A 6,000-nucleotide genomic window follows, 5' to 3' on the forward strand; every position below is an offset into this window, starting at 1 on the left:
TTAAGAAATCTGTAAACAGATCTGTAATTAAAAGTACTATCCATTCTGTGTGTCTGCATGAGGGATGCAAGTCTAGAACGAGATGAAAGTTATGCTTCTTAATTTCATTTTGCGGTTTGCTTTCCCAGCTACAGCAGGGTTAATATCAGGACACTAAAGTGAATGGAATAAAACCATCAGACAAGGGGCTGTGGTTCAGTGGAAGAACCTCTGCTTTACATGCAGAAGGTCCCAGGTTCAATCCCCGGGACCTCCTGTTAAATAGATCAGGCAGTAGGTGGTATGAAAGACCTGTGCCTGAGACCTGGACAGCTGCTGTCAGTCTGAGTGGACAATACCTGAGACCCTGGAGAGCAGCTGAGTAGACAATGCTGATCTGAATGGACCAAGGGTCTGAATTAGTATAAGGCAGCTTCATATGCATGTTTATGTCAGGCACAAATACAGAGCAAAGCCAAGTTGAGTGTCCTTCACCCACTCCAAAGCCAATCTCATGATTCCATCCTGAGCAGGTTTGTTAGGCAACATGGACCTCTCCTGCCTTGTTTCCCCTTCCCCTAGCTCTCCGTACAAACCTAGACTCCAGTTTTACCCGATGGCAGCCAGAGAGAGAGAGAGCAGAAAGGGAAGGAACAGGCTAGGATATAACTACAGCTGCTTAACTTGTAAAAGTCTGGGCAGCATTTCTGGGTGGCAACTTCGTGACTCCACCTGGAGCTTGGAAGAATACCCAGGAGGCTTTGCTCTTTGCACAGCTCCGACCCCCGAACCCCCTCTGAAGAATTCTGCCTTGAGCTGTCAGCTGGCTGGTGTTTGAAGAGGGAGAAGCAGACAGCTGTGTCTGTCACCCTAGGGTGAACGAACAGAGTTAGCTCTTGTGCTCACAATGCCAGGCAGGTATCTTCCATCTCTGCATGCAGAAAGACGAAACGGCCTCTTGTCAGGCTGGATGCTGCTGGCAGGTCACAGCAGATGGCCCACGTGGACAGTAATAATTAGGAAGCACAAGCTGTACCATAGTGCTGGGGGGTGGGGGGTAGAGATTGGCAGCATCTGGCAGTTCAGGAGAAACTGGCTCACCTTTCCTGCAGAGTCACTTGGGACCTACAGCAGCCTCTTAGGCCGTTTAGAAGGGAGGACTATTTCGGGATTGTTCATGGCAGGAGAACAGGTCTATGACCTCTTTGCTGGGGATGCTGGAAGAGCGTCAGTGCTTAGGAAGAGGCATTGTACGTTTTGCAGGAGGAGAGCCAAAGGACCCCACTCTGTTGGGGGAGGGGTGGCGGTTTGGCTTGGAAAGGGTCAGAATCCACCAGGACAAATTGGAATCTTTCTGGTCAACATTGTGGTCCCCCTCTGTGGGGTTAGGCTATTGGAGAATGTGGAGTGGAGGAAGAAATGGGTAATCTTTTTCACCCAGGTCCCAGCATGAGACACACCCACACCCCGCCCATACCCCATTGGTTCTTCTGAGCATGGCCGTATATACGTTTTGCCCGGATCATTGCCTGGACAGCATGGCCCCATGGCCTGGGGTTTGGACACCTCTGCGGTCTTGGCTGGACTGTTTCACCGTCTTCCTGGCTGCTGTATTCCAGCTCCTGCTGTGACAGACTTCTTGATATCAGACCGTGTCTCGCACTGGACTCTTCCTCTAGGCTGACCCCTCTGGGTAGGGCTGCCACGCCCTCCCCCTTAGTCTCCAATCCAACACCTCACCAGACTCATGCCTCGGGCTCTCCCCCTGCTTGTGTTGCAAATCCACTGTGCAAATGACTGGAAGGAGCTTGGAGCCTCCCTTGTTGACTGTCCCTGCTCGTCTCGTTCAAGAACCACCTCTCTCCCTGGGGCAGGCACGGAGGCCTGGCCAAAAAGAGATTAGATTTCCTCCATGTCTTGCTACCGGTGTGATCAATCAAACCTAAAGAGCTGCTCCAAAAGGGGTTGCTGCAGGTGCCCAAATGTGCTGTCTGGGTAATGCTGGGTGAGCGTGGTTTACTGCGACGGGGCCTCAGCCCCCTCATCTAGGGGGCTGCCAGTCCTTGCCTCTTCGTCATGTCCCTTCCTGCCATTGCAACGGTGCGGAGGGAGACTCCTGTTTCCCTCTCAGCTTGCTCAGGTGGGTGTTCCCCGCAGATTCTGGTGAGGAAGACCCCCAGTCCGTCTCCCCCCCCTGCTGTTGATGGCTACTCATTTGCTGCCCTCTCCAGTTCTCTGCCCCCAGCCCCATCTACCTCACAAGGTGTCGGGGGGGGGGTGAGGAAGGGAAGGAGATTGTAAGCCGGTTTGAAACTCCTTAAAGGTAGAGAAGTTCTGGGTATAAAACCTCTCTAACTTCAACTCCTGGGCCCTGCCTGTTTCCTGCTAATCTAGTCAGCTGCGTCATTGAGAAACATAATATTGCGAACCAAGTTACCAACCAGCAACTGTGACAGTGGGATCATATTCTGCTATTTTGGAGGGTGTCTCTCCCCCCTCCCCCTTTATCTCCCTTGTAAAAAATAGCTGCTTAACCAGACTGTTAATGGTAAAAAGCCCAAAGCAAAGCACCACGGTTTGATTCCACAAAACAACAGGAGATATTGTGCTGTGCTCTCTGGTTCTACTTTAGCCTTTCTCTGTATTCCTCCCCCCCAAAAAAACAATTTTGCTTGGCTAAGTCCTGTGAATTGCAAGGCTGAAGCAGAGGAATTCAATTCTCCAAAAAAAAGGGGGGGCCTAGTGGGGTGGCAGTGGTGGTTTTTCATCTTATCCAAAGCAGGTTAATTTCACAGCTGTGTTATCATCTTTATAACATCTTCCAAGGTCTACTGCTGTGTGAGAAATACATAACTTAGAGTGACATTTAAATTCTTTCTGGTGCCTTGGACATAGGGGTTTTTGGCAGGGAGGGGTTGGTTTGGAAGCTAAATCCAAGAATCAAAAGAACATTCTGTTACTCATCATCTGACCTGGGGGAGGAAGGCCGGGGGGGGGATATAAGTAGGAAATAACTCACTTGGCTTCTCAGAAAAGCAATAAATATTTGCTCCTAGGTAGAGGGTGGTTCTTCCCCCACCCTCCTAATGAGAGCACAGGTCCTTAATGGAGTTTTCTCAGGGTAGCCATTCAGGAGGATTGGGGGAGAAAAAAGAGGAGGTTTCCCCACCCATTCACAGTTCCTGGCCTCCAGGAAAATCCTATTTACCAGCCTGTCCGTTCTCTGCTTCCCTCTGTCTTAGTGACGCTAAAGTGGAGGTGGATGATCTGCAGCTGTGCAGCAGGTCACCAATATGAGGCAGACCACCGCTGGAAATTGCTGCCTGCCGCTTGAACAGCCGGTGTTAGAATAGATTTGCAGCTGTAATTCAAGTGACCTGTTTGTGAGGTTGATGAAGCAACAGCATTTAAACTGCATCAGCTGAAATTCCACTAGAGCCTGGAGTGTGTGTGTGGGGAGAGAGAGAATAAGATACTGTACACAAAAAACTTAGTACAATTAAAAAAAACCCCACAGGTTTTATATCCCAGGGGTCCCCAATGTGGTGCCCAGTGGCACTGCAGTACCCGCTGACACCTTTCCTGGTACCTGTTAAGTGTTTTTAGAAAGTGGGCAGGGCCAGGTTGGGCTTTTGTCCACAGGGACAATTGACCATTGGAGATCTGATTAGTTGTGCAGGTTCAAAAACACATCGCTTTGGCAGAAGCTGCCACCACAGCAGAAGGATCTTCCCTGAGTGGCTTAAGATAAACTGAATGTATGCAAGAAAATATTTTAAAACAACGTGTTAGTTTATTTTTATTTATTTATTTTGTGACTTTATGTGTTCTCGGGGCGAGACCCCTGTAAGGAGTCTCGCCGCTGCATTCTGTACCAGCTGGAGCTGCCGGATCAGTCTCGAGGGCAGCCCTACGTAGAGTGAGTTACAGTAGTCTAGCCTAGAGGTGACCGTCGCATAGGTCAGGGTGGGAAAGATAGGGCACCAGTTGCCGGGCCCGGAGTAGATGGAAGAAAGCCACCTTGACCACAGCTGTGACCTGGGCCTCCATAGACAAGGAGGCATCCAGAATCACACCCAGACTCTTGACGGCGGGGGCAGATGTTAGTTGCACACCGTCAAGAGCTGGGAGCCAGCACCCTGACCCCAAGCCACCCCGGCCCAGCCACAGGACCTCCGTCTTCGCTGGATTCAGTTTCAGCCGGCTTTTTCTCAAAGAACCATTCACAGCGTCCAAACACCCGGTCAGTGTGTCCGGGGCTGAGTCCGGATGGCCGTCCATGAGCAGGTAAAGCTGGGTGTCATCAGCATATTGATGACACCCCAGCCCCAAACTCCGAACTAGCTGGGCAAGGGGACGCATGTAAATAACATAGGGGAGCGGATCACTCCTTGCGGCACCCCACACACCAAAGGGTGCTGCTGCAACACCACCTCCCCCAGTGCCACCCTCTGTCCCTGACCTTGGAGAAAGGAGCGCAGCCATTGATGGGCTGTACCCTGGATCCCCATGTCGGCAAGGCGGTGGTCTAAAAGATCATGATCGACCATGTCAAAGGCTGCTGATAGATCTAACAAAATCAGCAGCCCGGACCCGCCTTATCCAGCTGTCTCCGGAGATTGTCTGTCAGGGCAACCAGAGCCATCTCCGTCCCATGGCCGGGTTGGAAGCCTGACTGGAAGGGATCTAGAGCCGATGTATCATCCAGGAACCGCTGTAGCTGCTCGATGACCGCTCTCTCAACTACCTTTCCCAGCTATGGAAGGTTCGATACTGGGTGGTAGTTGGTAAGATCTTTTGGGTCTAGAGATGGTTTGTTTAAGAGCGGTCTTACCACTGCCTCCTTTAGATCCCCTGGGAATGTCCCTGAAGACAGGGACCTATTGATGATCTCTCCCAGGGGTGCCCGTACCACATCCAGACTGGCCTTAACCAGCCAGGATGGGCACGGGTCTAGAAGGCAGGTGACAGGCCTTACAGCCAACAGGGTCCTGTCCACAACGGCATCTGAAAGCCGGCTGAAGTGGTCCAAAATTGAACCAGAAGACGGGCAAGGGGCCTCTAGTTCATTTACCGTATCAGAATTGGCAGGAAGGTCATGGCAGAGCGATAAGACTTTATACGCAAAATACCTCGCAAATGCCTCACAGCTATGTGCCGAATTTATCCCTACATTTGAATGTCCATCAAGGGACGTTAAAGACCGAATCACTCTAAACAATTGTGCCAGGTGAAAGCTAGCGGACGCTATTTCGGTTGTGTAGAAGTCCTTCTTAGCAGCTTTCATTGCCACCTCATAGGCTTTCATAAACGTCCTATAAGATGCTCTTATAGCTTTGTCGTGAGTTTGCTGCCAAACTCGCTCCAGCCATCTAAGCTCCCGCTTCATAACTCGAAGCCCCTCGGTATACCAGGGGGCTCGATTTCGGCGGGGGTGAAGAGGGCGCTGGGGTGCAATTTCATCGATGGCGGTGGAGAGCTGGTCATGCCAGTCTCCAACAAGCACATCAAGGGAATCACCAGGGGCAATAGGATCCCGCAGAGCCCTCTGGAATCCAACATTTTTGCCTGAAATGTTAAAGAATTAATATTAGAGTTATGCAAGACCTTAATCCCTAATGTGTTGTTGTTGGCTCCACCTCTTTCAGCAACTATTCTGTGGTTGCGTCCACAAGCCTGTGTCTGAATTCCAAAGGTGCCTGCAGGATCAAAAAGTTTAGGGACCCCTATTCTATTCCTTAAGATTGTGGGCATGTGGTTGAAAAATCACAGGTGATTTCTGAGCTGAAATCTCCAAGTCTGAGAAGTGACTGGGTACAATTTCTAGCAATTGGTTTGGAGCGCAACTCCTTGCTTCTCCCAGGGCGAGCAGAACCACAATAAATTATACAGGACAATAAAAAATGGCAGAATAAATTATGCAGAACAAAAGAGAGTGAATGTGCTCAATTTGTGTAATTTATACAGGTTCCGGAAACCCAGTTTTCATTACTCAAAACTTGCTTACCTGGGCATGCAATT

This window comes from Euleptes europaea, chromosome 3, assembly GCF_029931775.1.
Source record: "Euleptes europaea isolate rEulEur1 chromosome 3, rEulEur1.hap1, whole genome shotgun sequence".
NCBI lineage: Eukaryota > Metazoa > Chordata > Lepidosauria > Squamata > Sphaerodactylidae > Euleptes > Euleptes europaea.